General features: G+C 37.6%; 1 protein-coding gene across 1 annotated transcript in view; it reads right to left on the reverse strand.

Annotated features, from left to right (window-relative positions):
• Positions 1 to 16,497, reverse strand: part of CCDC91 (coiled-coil domain containing 91) — a 317,390-nt gene extending 300,893 nt beyond the window's left edge. The window contains exon 1 of the mRNA XM_023752314.1: positions 16,480 to 16,497. The gene's annotated coding sequence lies outside the window, so the exon portion shown is untranslated. The remainder of the gene's footprint in view (positions 1 to 16,479) is intronic.
• Positions 16,498 to 19,854: the final 3,357 nt, after the last annotated feature.

Genomic DNA, 19,854 nt, shown 5'->3' on the forward strand with positions numbered 1-19,854 from the left:
CATTAGATCTAGTATCCAAGTTAGAAACTTTAGAAACTTCAGAATCACTTCTTCTTTATTCCTCACTTGTCCAATCTGTCATTAAGTTTGGTGGAGTCTGTGGATATCTCTGGAATCCACTCCATGACCATTGCTTCTGTCTTACTTCAGGCTCTCATCATTTCTTGATATTTCTGTTGCAGTAGCCTCTGACCAGATCTCCCAGTATGCAGGCTATCCCACCTTTCCTTCCTCTTCCATCTGTATTCTACATTGTTGCCTCTGATATCTAAAACACAAAACTAGTAAGGGCACTTCTCAGCTTAGCACCTTTTTAAAAATATATATATTTTTTGTTGATTTCAGAGAGGAAGGGAGAGGAAGAGAGCAACAGAAACATCAATTATTAGAGAAAATCTTTGATCGGCTGCCTCTTGCATGCCCCTTTCTGGGGATCGAGCCCACAACCTAGGCATGTGTGCTGCCTGGAATCAATCCCTGACCTCCTTGTTCACAGATCGATGCTCAACCACTGAGCCACACCAGCCGGGTTCCGCTTAATACCTATTAATGAATTCTCATCATCTAATTTTTAAAAATCAGCTCCTTTCCTTGATTAACATAAAAGGCTCCACGACCTGTCTCCTTCCTCCCCTATTAATTTTGTCTCTCTCCTTTACTCACTTCCTATGGTTCTGCGTTCACAGTCTCCATGCAGTTCCCCAAATATGCCGATCTATTGCACACCTCCACGGTCTGAGACAGGCTGATGCATTTGCCTGGAATGTGCACCTCACACATTCTTCCCTTCTTGTGCACCTAGAAAATTCCTGCTCAGTATTTTAAAATTTGCCCTAGCCAGTTTGGCTCAGTGGATAGAGTGTCAGCCTGCGGACTGAAGGGTCCCAGGTTCAATTCCAGTCAAAGGCATGTACTTTGGTTGCGAGCACATCCCCAGTAGGGGGTGTGCAGGAGGCAGCTGATCAATGTTTCTCTCTCATTGATGTTTCTAACTATCCCTCTCCCTTCCTCTCTGTAAAAAAACAATAAAATATATTTTTAAAAAATTTCATAAACATCATCCCCATGTGCATCTTCCCACAACCATTCTCACCCATAAGCACAGAGGTTTATGTCTCCATTAGCATTTTTCTTCTCATTTGGTAGTTTATAAGCATGGGGGGGGGCCTTCCCTAAACGCTCAAGGCCCCTGAGAGATGTCTTATTCATCTTTATTTCAGTGTTTTAAACTATGCTTGGCACATAGTATGTGCTCAATGAATCTTGGTGGAATGAATGACAAATAAATAAATACCGAAAATGATGTGGTGGGGGGAGGGGGAGAAAAAAAGGGAGAAAGAGAGGGGCTGGTTGAAAGTGTTTGGTAATACTTTTCTGTGCCATAGGATTATATATAACAATATGCATCAATTTTCTTAAATCTCTTAAAAGCTACATTTCAGTGAGACAGAGAACTGCATAGTAAAGCAAGCGTTTGAAAACCAAGCTCCTTTATTAACAAAAGAAGTGGTTTCTTCACACAAGTATCTGAACTGAATTAGAGGACAAACTTTTGCCTGCTATTACTAACTGATGATATAAGAGCAATTAGGTCTGGCTTTCTCACTGTTAATTCTTCCACTAGAAATATTTGGAAAACAGAATCCAATCTCACAGCCTGTGGGGTCAGTTCTGCCCAGTGAACAAAGCACGGACGTGTGCGTCACCATCTACCTTGCAAAATTCTCTCACAGGCTTGCATCTACATGCACGCCTCTGATTTTATAAGATCCTGTACGTGACAATAAACACATCAACTGTGTGTCTAGACTACGAGGTCATATTCAGAAACTTATGACTTCAACAGGGGTGGAGATTGTGGGGGAACAGAGCCCAGATCGGGTGAACTTCTAAATAGAAAAGGCATGTGTGTTTTCATGCGAAAAGGGAACAAGGAAAGAAGCATGTTAACAAAAGAATGACTTGTCATAATTCTGGGAACTATTGGAACAAAGAATTATAAACTTAATCCAATAGCTGGGTACTTGTAATGACCGATATAGCTTTTCAGGAAGAAGATTTCTACTAAGTCTTGGATGAGAATGCGGTGAAGAGTAACAATCAAAAGTGCAGATTAAGATCAGTTTGCAAAAGAGATTTCCATTTAAATTTATAAATGTCTTTCTTTGGACAATATGTGATTTCAGGTTGTAAAAACAGCGGTAAGCTGGAAGAATATTTCTCCGAACAGAAAACAGAAATAAAAGAACTTTCCTGAGTCACAGGCCTGGCCAAAATCTTTCCCTCTTAAAGAGTTTGTATACTGTTCCCTCCTCATCCCTTACCATACCTCACTTTTAATTCTATATCTTTCCACTTTTTATCTGTAGAAATTGTTCACATCTTCCCTAATAATTGATCTCTTTTGGGGGGGGGGGTGAGGGGTAACTTTCCCAACTTTGGTACCAGGCACAAGCAGAGCCAAATTCTGCTAAACCACAAGTCAAACTTGAACAAACAAGTGCATAGAAAACAAAAAGTAGAGTAGTATTACCTTGTGCTATTTCTAAATCTTCTTAGCAAAACTATAAAAATTGATTTCATTACTATTTCCACGTAAATCCATAGATTACCAATTGTGAATACAAATTATAAGTGGTAAGCTATCATTAATTTGTTTTCCATTAATTTGGAATTTATAATGGGAAAAATGCCTTTTTCTAAGACCCAGATTCATACAACCCAAATAGGAGCTTCTGGCAGGAGTAATAAGGAATATTTTATGGGGTAACCTGTAGTTGAATTTCCTGATGTCAAACTCAAGTGTTTAGAATTATACTCTCAAATTCTCCATTTTCTTTTAAGAACCTAGTGTTACTTTTATTTTATGCAAGAGTTTTTTCTTCAACCCATTTGTATATGTAGTCTCCCTTCTCTTCTGGGGGTAATGAATTCCAAGTTTTCTTTCCATCATATGAAATAAGTTTTTCTTCTAAATTCCTGTTTAAAAGTTTTTTATGGGAATGGTCCCATTTTAATAGGATTATCAGTATACATCAAGATTTTAGAAACAAATTTTTTGACACTTAACCATCATTTTCCAGCTGTTGATTCTTAAACTTTTTTTTTAGCTCCTCTAGATCATTTATGATATGCACTTGACTTTATTTAGCTTCTTGGGTGAAAACATGTAATTATGGTTTAGTACAAAAGATAGCCATTGTTCTGAACCTCTTTAGCTTGTTTTGATTTTAGTTGCATCACTTGATTTCGCCAGCATTTTTCCAAGGACTTCAAGTTCCTTGTTTATTTTGTGTTATAAAAGAAAAATGTTTCTTATTCATTAAAAAATCCAACAAATAAAAAACTCAAAACACATAAAAAGAAAATAAAAATCACCTGAATATCTTCCTTAGAAGATAACCCTAGTCCACATGCTTCCGGAAATGTTTTCTGTGCTTATATTCATACATATTATCTTCCTAAAAGGAAAATAAGATACAGCCATGATTCTCAACCTGGGAAAAGTCTGGGAGGAAGAGAAGGGTGTGGTTGGTGATTCAAACCACCGGGGAACTTTCTCAAAGTACACATGGTTCCCTACTTTACTCAAACTTGACTCCTGCAAAGAGAAATCAAATTTTTGAGGGAGCAGAGAGAAAAGTGAATTATATATCCACTTCCCAAGCCCTCCATTTGAGAATCCCTGCTATAAGGCCATTTTGTAATCTGCTTTTTCTCTTTTTCTTGTTTACTTTATGTTGTAAACACGTCTCTGTGCTAAAGACCATGTATCAACTATTCAGCCAAGTAAACATGACTACATCTTATTTTAAGTGAAAAAATTACAGAACAGAGTGTTCAATATGTTGTCTTTTATGTTAATAATATATTTATATGTATATAACACCTTTTGAAAGGACATATGTCTATCTGTTAGTAGAAATTATCTCTGGAGCTTTTGAATATTGGAATATTGAGGGTATTTTCACTTTTGTATTGTTTGAGAATACAGAGATATTTGTGCAACAGAAAAGATTGTATTTTGGAAAAAAATGAATATAGATATAGGAAATCATTCTAATGGCTACTTAACACTGAGTGTATCAAACTTATTTGTTAAAGTAGTCCCCTTTTGCATGATGTTTCTCTTCTGAAAACATTGTAAACAATGCTGCTTTAAATAGTAATGTTTTTATCTCTTAGTGCACTTCTTTATTTTTAAACAGAATTCCTAATAATAGAATGGGTAAAGAGAAGGCATCTAATATTTGGAATCTGTTGTCAGATTACTAATTGAAAAAAAGACTGTATCAATTTGTTTCCACTGATGCGTGTGTCCATTTTCTCACAATGTCAGCAACATGGGATAGTCTCAATTCTTTTCATCTTCGTAAATCTAATATGTAAAAAAGTCTGCATTTTACATTTCTTTGATTATTAATGAGGGAGAATATCTATTGATACATTTATTGAGCATTTTTTTTCCTTTGGTGAATTGCCTATTTATGGCTTTTGCTCACCTTTCTATTGGGGGTGTACTTAACTTTATTATCAGTTTGTAAATGCTTCTCAGATCATAGGTAGATGAATGATTGCCATATATAATGCCAACATAAAACTTATATGCACGTTGCCATTAGTTTGTATAGGTTTTCTTTTTATTATAAAGATTTATAAAGCTTATCCATTTATCTATTTGTGCTTTCCTTCTGATTGTTGGCTTCCCTCAAAATTGTAATTCAGAAATCAAATTGAATTAAAATAACACACATTCATAAAATAATTTACCTCTGTTAATATTATAGTTTCTCATATGCATTTAAATCTTTAAGCCATCTGGAAATTATTTAGGTATTCTTGTTTTCGTTTTAAGCAAACATTATTGTGCAATACTATGACCTTCATTTCTGAATATTCAACAAAGTCCAAATGGTTATTGCACTAATACTAAAATAAACATTTTGCATTTACTATTTTTATTTGTTTAATGCTATTAAAATATAGTTTTTTTAAACATCATTTCTTCTCACACTTTTTTTCTCTGCTTTGTGTTTCAGTTGTGAGCAAGGTATATTACACACATCATATATATCTTTTTAAAAAATATGGAAGTATTACTTTATTCTGTTTTTATTTACTCTATACAACTGTAGGGATTGTCTGATTATTTCAAGAGTAATTTAAAATCCCATAGCCTGGTTTTCCATAGTGCCTGACACATTGCAGGCCCTTGAGAATGACTTTTGGAATGGCTAGACTGACAAGACAATCAAAGTATTTATAGTATAGCAAAGAAATGGCACTATAACCTTACAAATGATGTGATGTTTTTACTGATGTTTCAACACAGGTTTGTTAACCATTCACGTATTCACTTTCCCAGGATATTGAAAAGCAAGTTATTTAACACCCTGGGCGTTGCAACCACCATTTGTCCTAGGAGCCTAGTCATTTTTACTATCCTCTTCACAAGATGGTTTGGTGATTAACAAGATACAAATTCTAAAAGTACTGTGAACGAAAATCACTTTCTACACGAAAAACTGCTGCCATATAAACCAATAGCATTGGCTGTGCATCGTCTGTTGCTGTTCTAAAAACAAAGAGAAGCATGATAGACCATCAACATGTTTCCAAATGGTCAATAAAGGTTTGTGATTTTGATTCAGAAGTAAAAATGAATTTCCCACACAAAAATTCATGAAGACAGGTATCACCTGTCCTGCCAGACCACAGTGAGGAGGAGATGGATTGCAAGATAGGCATTTCCTGTGGGCTCAGCTGTGTCTATGATTATACGTGGTGAGTATTCATTATTCAGGGTTGATGTGTGTGGATGACACAGCCTGCACTCTGCGGCTCGTCTCCGAGGCTCCACATTACAGCCAAGCCATGATAGGAAGAACTGCATTATGTAATAATGACCTACCTCACCTTCTTACATAATATTTCACACTCTCATGGTGCTTTGTGTGCACATGGCAATTATTCCTTATAGAGTTGCGGGGAAGAACGTAAGTGCCATTACTACATGTGACTTAAAGTAATATGTGCCATATTAATTTGTCATTAGAAAAGTTCATTTACAGAAATATGACTTGGCAAAGTTAAATATACGTGCTCCCCAGTACTGCTTCCATAGCAAAATCAGTAGTAGAACTCAGGTTTATCCACCAATATTTATGTAGAAACTACTCTGCCTCTACAACTGTGGCGAATGCAAGAGTTACTTGTCTTTCCGTAAGATCATAGTCTGACTTAGAGAGGGTGAAGACTTGAAACTCAAAATAGATGTAATTTAACAACCTAATATACCTCAAGGGTTGTCGCTCCCTCCATGAGTAAATCAACGCACATAAGAAACCAGAAGCTGAGAGCCAAAATCAGGCACCCAGACTCACTCACCTCCTCAAATGATGGAGGAGCTTGGGCATCCTGGGTTCTCTCTTTTTTTTTTTTAAATATATTTTACTGATTTCTTACAGAGAGGAAGGGAGAGGGATAGAGAGTTAGAAACATTGATGAGAGAGAAACATTGATCAGCTGCCTCCTGCACACTCCCTATTGGGTATGTGCCTGCAACCAAGGTACATGCCCTTGACCGGAATCGAACCTGGGACCCTTGAGTCCATAGGCAGATGCTCTATCCATTGAGCCAAACCAGTTAGGGCCTGGGTTCTCTCTTGAGGGAGGGATTAAAGCTGTTTTTAACAGGTGTGCTATTGCATCTTGAGATAATAAAATTCTTTGTGGCAGAGGGTGGGGGTACCCTGGGTTAGAATGAGAACTATATCATCCCCACACTTTTTCAGTGCCCCCTTTGGGCTGAATGGATACATTTCCAAATGCCCACTCATGGGTGGGTTCTTGCCCAGATGGGAATCACTGGACTGTGGGATATTCCAAGAATGTACTGTGTCTCGCTAGTTCATTTTAGCTGTGAAGATCCACAGGGAGTCACATAAAGCAAAATTCCATTTGGTTAGGAGTGGTTGTGATGATCCATGCTTCTGGCTTTCAAGGCATGTCATTCCACTTCTGAGACAATTTTGACTGTTTAAAAAAATGATTAAAACAAGAAGGCTAAAGCTTCTGGTCAAACATGTAGATTGGACTCTTACGCACCATAACCAAACCTCACAAAAATCACAATAAAAGGGTTAAAAGCTCACCAGGACCAAAAAAACAGGAGAGGAGACAGCATTGGATATAAAGGATAAGCCTATCACTACCTATTCAAAACCTAGCAATGTCTTGCTACCTCACTTAGAGTAAAGTCTAAGGTGCTCGCCAAGGCTATGGAATTCTGCACAAATACTGTCACCACCGGCATTTTCTGATACCACCTCTCCTTTCCTGCCACACAGGCCTCTTAGCTGTTCCTTTTGCAAACCAAGCTAGTGCTCCTATTTCAGGTTCTTTGCATTTGAATGTCTCTGTGCTTGGAGCACACTTCCCCTGGAAAATCAGCATACCCTCTTCCCTAACGTTCTTCTGACTTCAGTTCAAATGCTACCTGATGGGAGAGATTTTCTCTGGACAGGCCATGTAAAATAGCAGTACTGCCACTATTACCTCTCTCACCCTAATCTATTTTTCTTCATAGCATTTGTTGCCACTAGACATATTTCATACTTTTGTTTATCTGTCTCTTCCCCTGGAACATAAGTTTTAAGAGAGGGGCAAGATGCTTTCAATTAACTGTCAATCAATGAATCAAGAAATGTCAGTAATATTTTTATTTCCAAAAGATGGAAAATATGTATAGGAGAGGTAACTGACTCCATAAAAAAGAGAAAGCTGAAACCTCGGGATGTGCAGGTAGGATGTCAGCAGAAACCAACCAAGTCATACTGCAGAACCTAAAACATCTCAGAAACTGGAGGCACCAGAAACCTCAGCAGAAGGGGGTGGATGGTAGGATTAAAAAGTAAACTGGTGAGGATCAGTTGAAATGCCTATAAGAGAAATCAGGTCCCTCGTATCCTCCCTAACTTCATAGAACCAGGTGATTAGTTCTCTTCAAGCTCTGCAAAAGAGTAGAAGCTTAGTCCTTGAAGAATTGAAATAGATACAGAGGGAAGAAGAAATTACTCAACAAATAAACGAAGAAAGTTTCCTAGTACTGAGAGATATGTGAAGTTCTGTTTTGAGAAAGCCCCCCTCAAATTTCCTCCAAAAAAAAAAATAATCCACATCAAAGCAGGCCAGCGTGGAATATCAGAATGACCATAAAAGCTTCCAGAGAGAGACATTGAAAATAAGAAGGTTGGAAACTAATACAAAATAGTATTGAATGTAAACTGTAAATTAAAAATAAAAGTTTAAAAATAAATGAATTTATCTATAAAAATAAGAAGGTTGTAAATATTAGTAATCAAAATTGGAACAGATTTCTCAACAACAATACTAGATGCTAAAAGGCAGCTAGGAAAGACTTCAAAATTCTGAGGGCTAAATGGTTTCCAACTTAGCATTTTAAACTCAACCAAATTATCATTCAAGTCTGAAGGTGAAGAAATTTTCATACATAAAAGGTATAACAGTAAGGATCAGGGTATTCCTTAGAATAGAAGTTACTTCTCTCTTCCCTACAAGTACAGGTGTATGCAGTTCAGGACTGACATGGAGACCTAGGCTCCATGATGCTCCCAGGAACCCAGACCCCTCACAACACCTTGCACCATCATCCCCAGATTTGGCTCATGCTCTCATCCAAAGTGACATCCATGTTCCAGGGATGAAAAGAGTGCACTACAGCTCTCTCTCATGGGGGCTCCACAGAAGATACCACTTGGTCTTTTTGCTCCTCATCCATTCTACAGGATTTAGTCATAGTAACCTCCTATAATTGCTCAAGAGGCTGGGAAATGTAGTATTCATTCTGGGCAAGCTTTTGCCATATCAGGACTCAAACAATATAGCTTGCTAAATCTTTCTTAGGCAGCTACTAGAATATATGTGCCATTAAAACAGGGAAGTAAACCAGAAAGGAGGAAGATGTGAGATCTAGGAAAAGGAGCTCCAATAGAAGAGAGAAAGCAGGAATAAGGCAAAGGAAATCCCCAAGAGAGCAGTTATGTAGTTCACCTAAAGAGAACCTGTTTAGATAGGAGCTGAGTAGGAGAGAATGACAGGGACATTACTCAAAGCAGGGAGGGGGAGGAACTGATAAAATACATAATATGCTTGAGATTGTATTCACAGCAGTTTTATAGATAGATTTGATGATTGTACATTAATAATAGTTACCTAGAAAACAAAGCAAAATCAAACATGGTATGGGTTACCGCTAAGAAAAAACAAAACGTCCTGCAATAAAGAAAATGTAATCATAGCCCAGCATATGGCTCAGAGTGAACAAAATGGAAAAACAGACACTGAATATAATGTAACTCTCCTAGGAGAAGAGGCAAATGTGAAATGTGTGTGTGTGTGTGCGTGTGTAAAATAAAAGAGCAGTATTTTTATTTCCCATATTTGGAAGTTAATGAATGCATTTAAATATTGAAATATAAGGAAAGAAAGTAAGGATATAACTATAAGCATATTAGTTAGAAATGCCAGAAGAAATAGATTAAAGAGTTAAAGGATTATTTCTTTCTAGGGGTCAAGCTTTGGGGGAAGAGGGAATAGTATAGATAGCTACTATTTTCCATCATCATTTCTGACTTTTTAGATTATATTATTACAGTACTTTGATTTAAAAGGAATAGAAGAAGGTGTAGCTAAGTAAGACAAGATGAAATTAAAACACTTTGCAGATATTCTTTCCCTACCTCTGCTTGCAATAGTTGAAGTAGAGGTTTCCAAGGTTTCATTCCTTTGTCTCAAAATGAATATAGTCCATTGGCAGAATTATTGTTACTAAATAACTAAATTTATTTGAGCACTCACTATGTGTCAGGGTTGTTTAATTTAATCCTCAAAACAGCCCAGTGAATTAGGCAGTGTTATTACACCTACTGTACAGATGAAGAAACTAAAGCTTGTGCAGCTTATTTAACTTGCCCAAGGTTACATGGCAAGTTAAAAAAAATTCAAGAAAGCAGAATAATTCAAAAGAGCAAGTCATTTATTCACTTACATCACAGGAGTCTCTTAGTCTGACCTTTAAAAACTCCAGTAACCTCAGTGCAAATGCAATTTAGAAATTTGCAGCACTTTTAAAAAAAATGTGTTTTTATTTATTTCAGAGAGAAGAAAGGAGAGGGAGAGAGGGATGAAAACATCAATGATGAGAGAGAATCGTTTATTGGCTGCCTCCTGCATGCTCCCTACTGGGGATTGAGCCCACAACCAGGGCGTGTGCCCTGACTGGGAATCCAACTGTGACCTCCTGGCCCATGGGTTGATCCTCAACCACTGAGCCACACCAGCCGGGACAATTGGGAGCATTTTTAATCTATTCTTGATGGGACACCCAAGAAGCCTCCCACAGACAGCCTCAGGCCTGACCTGTGGCACCCAAGGTTTGGTCTCCTCTGAATCAAGTTCGACAAGAACCCTAAATGATATGTGATGTCAGTGCTTTCATAATGTAAATATCACATGAGACTTTGGGGCTGCATCAGTACAAGTTCAAATTTACAAGGGCTTTAGTGAAAAGTCAAATTATGCAATTACCACCTCTCTGCCATAGCTAATGAAATATGCATCTAAGCGGTCAAAGGAATAGTAGAGATAGAAGAATGAGAGAAGACAGGGAGCTATCCAGTTTGCCTTTTCAGTCTTTCTTTTCCAGCCAGAGTTGAACAGCTCTAAGCTCATTTCCTTATGACCAACTTCTCCAAGCAAAATAACAAAGTGGGAAATGTTAATATTTTAGTACCTTTCCATTCCATTCTAATTATTCTAGTGCATTTCCATGGGTTTTGGATGTCCTCATTGTGCTGACCCTCTTTTCTCTCATAAAAGATGTACTTTTCCAGTGTTCCCTCCCCCATTGTTATAAGATTATAGGAAATTTACCCTGGTGATCCCATGACTTTGGCTTAACATGCCAACAAGGCTTTGAACAGGGATTTCCTGGGAACTCTATGGGCCAATAGCACCTCCCTCCTCCAGAATGCCACTGATATATCTCCATTGAAAGAATTCACAATTTGAATCGAGGAGAGAGGGACTACTGTAGTACATACTCAAGAACAGAACACTTGAGGGAAGCATTTTGTCATTAAAAAAAATTGGCCTTGCTTCTAATTTAGATGACTAGATGAATTTGGTATTGTTAAACTATAATGGTGAAGACTGAGAAAGGGACCGGCTTTTTGGAGGAAGATGAGGAGTTCAATTCCAATGAACTAGAGTTGGAAACCAAATGGAGATGTCTGGTAGGCCTTTGTTCTGCTCAGAGCAATGTGGTAGCAGAGTCCTGGAGATACCATTGAATCCAAACTGGGGGGACAGTGTCACGAACAGTTTCAGTCTTATTCAGGATGCGGTCCCATCGTCTGGACCTAAAAGACTGTTTTTCCAGACATCAAGGGATGAACAGAAATAGCTCAATCCTCTGTTTTAGTTTCACTGCCTCCTTCTACCCTTCAGAGCTTTCCCTTCTAATTATCCTCATCTGTTTCTGCTTTAATTGCTTTTTTGGCTCATTGTTTACCCCAGTCTGGGGCTTGCAGATAACATTCTCCTGTGCCCACAGAAGACGTTGCTGATTGAACAAGGCTCTCCTCCCATTGGGTCCAGGTGGTCAGCGATGCTTCTCTACCTAGTGTTCCCAGCAGCAACCAACAAGCAGAGCTAGCACCAGAGATGAAGCCTACATCTCTCCATTGTCCTTGCCTAGGCTGATTCTCCAATATGGAGCCAATGGTTTGGGTTTTCTTTGAGTTCTTTTTTTCCTCTCATTTTCTAAACATCCCTACACAAATTTTCATATTTCAGCTCCTCCTTGGTTACCAGCCATTATCTGGGGCTTCCAACTTCCAAACCCAGACCACAAATTGAACAAACTGGAATTATGGAAGTGTAGTGGAAAAGGCATGATCTGTGAACTCAGATGAGGGTTCAAATCCTTGCTCCATTACAGTACTTGCAAACCATGTGACTTGGAAATGTTACCTGACTTCCCTGAGCCTCTGTTTCCACAGCTGTTACATGGTGAAATGGATACCTACCTTGCAGGGTTGTTTGGAGAAGAGCTAATTTACATAAAACTTGGTACATAGTACTTGGTCGATTACCATTTATTATTGTAACCATTCTCTACTTCATGTATTTTCTCTAGAAGACTCTAAGTTCTTTAAGAGCTAACTGTGTGCATTTTATTTATCTCTGTATCTCTCACAATCCCTAGCATAGTATAGGTCTTCAATATGCCTTCAATACATTCTCTTATATAAATAGATAAATTACTTGATGATTTTTGCTGGGGGTGGGGGTTTGGGTAGAGATCCATTACTTTTATTTTAAAGAAACCAGGGTCTATCACATCATGGAATGCAAGGGATTATCTTCAAAATCAAAGCTAGCATTTATTGAGTACTTACTGTATGCCAGACCCTCTTGTGAATACTTCACTCCATCCTTATAATAGCATCTCCATAAAGAGGATGCTATTATTACCCAACTAAACAAGTAAATTAATTGAGGCAGGAGAAGGTGGGCTATCTGTTCAAGGTCACTCAGCTAGTAAGTGGTAGCACAGAAATTCAAAATCAGACCATTTGTCTTTAAGAACCTATGTTAATTAAACCCTATCCTCTACACTTGAAGACCTTGAAAAAATTCTGCTTCTGGCTGACCTCTACAGGTTTTGTCCCTCACCCTTGGTATTCACTTTTGGCTGGGGTTAGGTCTACTTTGGTGAAAAAGTAGAAAAGCTGTGCCTAGAGAAATCTAAGCACTAACATCCAAGCTCGAGCAACTTCCTATTAAGCAGACACTAATTTCTAACGTTCAAACTAGATTCTGAAAATTTTCTCAAAACAAAACCAAAAATTTACTTCAAATAAGAAAGCCACACTAGTTTGTAGAAAAACTATCATGTTCCTCGTTCCCAAGGTCTAACCGGAAAGTTGTTTATAAGCATACACTGATGTCATTCCCCATTTTCAGATTTGTTTCATACATCTGCATATGCAAACATATCCACCTTCCTATGTGTTTTTGGCATGCTGATGAGTACACCTGGAATTGTGACACAGGAGATTAAAACAGGTAGCAGCCACAGTGGGTGGTGAAGTTGGGATGTGCAAAGAGATAAACAGAAAATGAGGTTTAATATATACCCCACACAAGCCTGCCTTTCTTTCTCTTTGCTGCTTACTTCCTGCAGGGAAGATTTCCCAGGGGAAACTGTGCAAACAGGACCCTTCTCTCTTCAGCTCATCTGCACCAAAAATGCTCTTATAGTTTGCCCACACTAAGCAGGTTTGGGGGAGAGGTCTTAAATAGTCCGCTCAAGCACCTCATGAATTCTTTGAGGGATAGCTACAGTTTTTATTTCTTCTTGACAGTTTTTCTTAATTTTTATCTCTTGCTTTGCTGCAGTTTTTTTTAAGTATTTGATGATTAAGCAAGGAAAAGGCCACAGATAGTAACTGAGCAGGGATTTCAAGTTCCATCTAGTGTTGAACTTAACCCCTTCAGTGGCAAACTTAAAACTTTCTACAACACCAGCCATAAAGATCGATGCCTAGAACTCACATCTTCGCTGACTAAGCTGTACATGAACAAGGCAAAACTCTTGTCTGGGGTGGGAGAAGTGAAGGATATCTAGAGGCAAGGCCAAGGTGAAGAGCAAATTGGTGTTAGAGTGGAAAGAGCAGATGACTGAGAATCAGAAGTAAAAACCCTTCCCCTCTCCAGTCACTAAAAGACAACCTCACAAGAGAAGTTCACTTCCTCTCTTGACCTTGATTTCCTCATTAGCAAAATAATCATCATAGCTAACATTCAATGAGAACTCACGGAAGGTATCAGGCACTGTTCTCCTCTCAACTATACTAATTCATTTCATCTTATAGTAGCACTATGAGGTTGGTACTAATACTATCTTCATTTTTTAATGGAAAACTAATGAACAAAGGGATTGGGTGACTTTCTTAGGGTCTCAAAGCACGTAAGTGATAGAGTCAGGGTTCTCACCCAGGCAGTCTGAGTCCAGAGTCTATGATGTATTTTCATATCTAAGGTCCTTTGCAATTCTCGATTTCTACTATAAGAGTTCTCCCTACCACCACTGCCAAAATCATTTTCAAACTCACATATCTAAAAAGGTTCACTTATATGTGGAATCTAAAGGACAAAATAAGCAAACAAACAAAATAGAAACAGGCTCATGATACAGAGAACAGACTAATGGTTCCCAGAAGGGAGGAGGTTCAGTGAAAAAGGTGAAGGGATTAAGAAGTACAGATTTTTAGTTACAGAATAGCCACAGAGATGAAAATTACAGCAGAGGGAATATAGCCAATAATACTGTAAAAACTATGCATGGGGCCAGGTAAGTAGTTGAAATGTTGAGGGAACCTCTTCGTAAAGTACAAGATTGTCTGACCACTATGCTGTATGCCTGACACTAATACAGAATAATACTGAATGTAAACTGTAACTGAAAATTTTTAAAAATAAAGTTTAAAAAACTAAAGAGTTTTGAAGGCATGCTTTATAGAGTTACAAAAGAGTTTGGAACGAAAAAATCCAATAGTTTACTAAGATTATTCATATTTGTATTTCATTGAAAAATGTTTAGTTTGCACATATAATCTATTTCCTTTGGGTGGAGCTTTCCATTTCACATAATTACAACAGGTCAAATTGTATTATAACTCAGAAATGAGAAAACTCAGCAGTAGTACTTATAGCATTGATGAAAAAAACTAAATATTTACGTACTTTCATTTATGAGATAGAAGAATAACAACTAACATTTATTGGAAGCCTCAAATTGATCCCGACACTGTTCAGAGTACTTCATATGAATTTAAATCTCACTAATTTGTAAAGTGATAGTCTTATGAAATATTATTCCCATTTTCCAGAGGGGTTAAATAACTTGTACACAGTCACACACTTGAGCAAAAACCTGGGGATTTAATCCAGGCCCAGTCTTGCTCCAAAGCCCTTTTACTTATTACTTAACTTCTCTATGTGGAAGGAAAGTGAAATAATGAAAGATGGGTTTTGGAGGAAGGTAAGCACTGGAGTCTGGGGAGTGATGTATTAAGTGTTTTAAAACCTGCTCAAAGGTTTAGAATGGCAAACTTAAGACATGAACAAAAACCAGTCCATAATGACTACTGCTCTTTGCCAATTTAAGCATATCATTAGCATTAAAATTAATTTTCCATTATCTATGTCATCTAGGACTTGGAAGAACACAAGGAATTCTAATTCTCAGAAGAAACTCATTTTAGTCAGTAGTTTCAGCCTTTTCCCTGACCAGACATTTTACAGAACAGCCCAGTTATTACAGTGTGTAAAGTGGACTGTGATGGATGCTTGTGAGTTCTTTTTTCCCCTCTCTGATTTATGCTGCAGTAGACGGTGAACTCGAAGTGGATAAAAGTCTGTTTGGAGAAGGAAGGTTGGGGAGAAGCATGTCCTGTGCTTGGATACTATTTCGGATGAATAATTGATTCCTTGTAAATTACATTGTTTGTCAAAATACCTCTACAATCTGTAACGTATGAAAGACGGGGTGAACCATTTTTTATTTTCAAATTTGTGCTGTAAAATGTGGAGAGTTGACAAGTCTGAAGGCCTGTTACAAAACACTCAGGGTAGTAGACAAACCGAGTACATGGCAGCAAGTCCCAGAAACTCAAGATAGGGTAGCCTTCTCTTTATCTCAAAAACCACAAGGTCTTCATTTGTTCTGAAATATTTCATATTACCCATCGCAGAAGCATTGTTTCATGGTCGCTGCAGCAGAAAAGGTCAGGGTACTCCCTGCAGAAATGTAAGGACGCAGTGCTGGAGACTGTTGGGTACCTTCTTTATAAGCACAAAGCGATGGGAAAGGATTTGATTGTGTTTTAAATCTGATGCTTCCATCAATTTCTTGCTATAAACATATGATGTGTTGTAGCAAATTAACATTTAAACACTGGGTTTGTAGACTTTTTTGTTTGTTTTATAGCCACAAAGAAAACCCACCTTTTCTTAGCTTTCAGTAGCATGAATCACAGACCTGTTATTTCCTCCTTCCCATCTACATTTTACAATTTTCAGACAAATAGCACTGTCTCCAGAAAAGCAGCAATTTCATTTCTGCCAGTTGTGTTCATTGTTCTGTTTCGACTTGACTTCCCAGAACCATATACCTAAAAGGAACACTGAGGGATCATCTGGTCCAACCACCCCATGATGACATTTTTTACAACATGCACGTCATGGATAGATAAGAGATTCTCTATGTACTTAAATGCATCAATCAACAAATATTTAGACCTTATGCAAATCATTAAAACAACAACAGTAAAAAAACCAACATTTCATCACAGTTTTCTTATTTATGGTACAGGGGGTGATGCTACCTACCTTGCAGGGTTGATGTGTTTTGCACAGAAATCCATTGAAACCGTTCAGGGCAATTAACTTGTTCTGTAGATAAGGAAACTAAAGTGAGAGAGATTAAGTGGCATTGCTGAAGTATTCTGTGTTAAAGTCGTGAGGCTATGAAGTGGCAAAGTCTTGATCTCGGATCTTCGGATCTCGAGTTTTTTCCTTCTGATCCCCTGTTGTTGGCGGTTCTTTATTTCCTGCCTCTGATACCTTACATTGTGTAGCAGTACACAATTTATAAAGTTCTTCCACACACATTCTTATTTCTAGTAGGTATTCTTGTGTTTATTTCACAGATGAGGAAACCTTCATGTGAAGCACATGGTTTGTCTGTGGGCATTTGGCTGGAGAGGCAGGCCAGGTCTCTCCTGATCTGAACCTGGTGTTTTCCGGTGCACCACAGCAGTGACCAGAGTTTATAGTCTCGCTTAGGAACCCACATAAACACATGTGAAACAAAGAAAACTGCGATCTTAAAACTCCACGCTACTACTTACAAGTACAATGGGAGACCAGAGTTCATCAGTGATGTTTCAAATAGTTTTTATATTGCCTCCATTCTTACCAGCTCTCTTGTCGTTTTTCTCAGCCTTGCGCTATTCAATCTTTTCATGTCCCTATACCATTTTAGTCAATGTGCTTGCTTTGAACTCTTTTTGACTTGTCTATTAAATATTTCCAAGTACAAGTATTTACATTCCTTTCATCCTTAAATATGGTTGTCTTCATAAATGTTCAAATTTGCTTAGAACTGTTTCTCTTTTTATTAATTTAAGAGACAGATAGCTCATTATTACGCTGGGTTTGCGTGTTCATACAGATTGTTAAATACCTTCCATGTTATTCCCCAGCTTATGTGGACGTGCAGAAAGTTCTCAATGACTCAACTTGAGCTGCATGCCAAATACTGTAGCTGTGAGCAATTCTCCTGTTTAATAGCCAGTCCTATGTCCTACCTTTGCCTTTCACTGAAAATCACAACTGTGGTGACCAGTCATAACTTGGACGCTTGTTATTTCCCCAATCTTTTGGCCTAGCAGAAGGCCATGTTCATTCTCTAAGAATGTCTTGTATTACTCCTAGTGGTAAACTCAAGGCAAGTGAAGAAGTAGCTTAAGCAGCATACAAGCTGTGGGCCGTGCTATCTGGACTCAGTGCTCAGCTGTCAAAGCAGTGTGACCGTTACTTAGCTACTCTGTGCCTCAGTTTCCTTATTTGGAAAATGGGAATAATAATTACAGCTATCTCCTAGGAGTAGTGTGAGGATTGAATGAGTCAATGAACATTGAGTGTTTGAACACATAGTGCTTAATACATGTCATGTACTGGTATCGCATTTTTTAAAAATATATTTTTATTGATTTCAGAGAGGAAAGAAGAGGAAAAGATAGAAACATCAATGATGAGAGAGAATCATTGATTGGCTGCTTCCTGAACACCCATCACTGGGCAGTATGTGCCCTGACCGGGAATCAAACAGTGACCTCTTGGTTCATAGGTCGACACTCAACCACTGAGCCATGCTGGCCGGTATTGCATTTTGAATTAATTAGCCGAATATGGCTGGAAAAATATAAGGAAGGTGATTTATTACATTTTAGTTAGTTCACTGAACCCTCAAAATAACCTGAAAGACCAGGGTGGTTATCCTCATTTGTGATGAAGAAATTGTGGTATAGAGAATAACCAATTTGCTCACATTAATATGGCTAGGAAGTGGTAGAGAAGGAAGGTAAACTTAGATCAGTGTGATTTCCGTATACCAAATAATTACGGCAATAGCTTATATTTATTCAATACTTATGTGGTGCCAGGCACAGGGCTCTTTTGTGCTTCAGAATAACCATGTAAATAAGCACTATTATGATACTCTTTTTACAGTTCAGGAAACTGAGGCTTAGTGAGTTCAAGTAATTTGAAAATTATGTCAAACTAATACTAATTCAAAATACAAATTTTTTTTCAGATAAGAGTAGTACCTCAAAATTAAGAGATTAAAACTGAGCAAACTCAGCAGCGTTTTTGGCAAATAACTTATACTTAATGGAACAAAAACATGATGGTTTTAAAAAACTCTCTGAAGGAGGATTAAATGTAAGACTATTTTAATATCTCTTTAATAATAGGTCACCTACAATTTAATACATTTCTAAATGAAGTCTGAAAGAACTGAGTACTTCCTCTGTTAGATTACTCCATACAATGTATTTCATCAAGTCTAAGACACATTTTTTTCAAATTTTAATGTCTGAAATTAAGATTCTTATTAAGCCCTAGCCAGTTTGGCTCAGTGGAAAGGTCCCAGGTTTGATTCTGGCACATGCCCAGGTTGCGGGCTTGATCCCCAGTAGGGGACGTGCAGGAGGCAGCCAATCAACAATCTCTCTCATCATTGATGTTTTTATCTCTTCCTTCCTCCCTGTTCTTCTCTGAAATCAATAAAATATATTTCTTTAAAAGATTCTTATTAAAATTCTAATTGGGAAAGTTTTCTCTTCTTTAGTGACAGTATAATGTGCTTCTTACCGTCCATGACTTCTTAAGACTCAGTGAAGCCTGGTATTTTATATATTCTCTATTTTGTGATCTCATTATTATAGCCTTCAAGATAGGTTTTTATTTAATAGCAAGCAAGCTCCTTACTTGGGCTTAAGTAAGGAATGAGAACTCTTACAAAAACACCTTTTTATTCATAATGCTCTGTATATCATGTAGTTACAATAAATCACAAGCTGATACTTCATGGAAGGAAATATGTGAAGGGATTTCCCTGGACAGATTTAGGCTGATTCTATACAAGAGAAAGGGTAACTACATGAGAAAGTTGGCATGCTGGTTGAACATTTCTCTTTCAAAGATTTCCCTGGCTTCATGAAGTCATAGTTCAAACATTTCCAAGCTCTTAATTTTGAATGATACTAATTACTCTCAGAATTCCCCTAGTATCTTCTTTGCTTTGAATTCTTTTCCTGACACTGATACCTTTCCAATTCCCACCCCTTGGTTTTTCTCCACTCCTTGCAGGCAACAGTTTTAAGCACTTCTCCTATCTCATTTGTGTTAAGTGAATTTTGCATTACACCAGGCTCCCCAGAGGAACATTCTTTCATTATAAAGTTCTGTCAGCGTTTTTCTTTGTTATTGTTTATGTATAATCAGGATGAAATGCATTCTTATTCCACTCTTTGCCCCTCTTCTGCAACATATCCAATTACATACAGCGTAGGTGAATGGTATAAAGAGTCCTACTTCAGCTCATTGAAAAATAGATTTTCAAACACATAGAATGTACAACATAAACAGTGAACCTAATATAAATAATTAACTTTAGTCATTAATAATAATAATATC

The sequence above is a fragment of the Myotis lucifugus genome, unplaced genomic scaffold (genome assembly GCF_000147115.1).
Source record: "Myotis lucifugus unplaced genomic scaffold, Myoluc2.0 scaffold_30, whole genome shotgun sequence".
Taxonomy (NCBI): Eukaryota; Metazoa; Chordata; class Mammalia; order Chiroptera; family Vespertilionidae; genus Myotis; species Myotis lucifugus.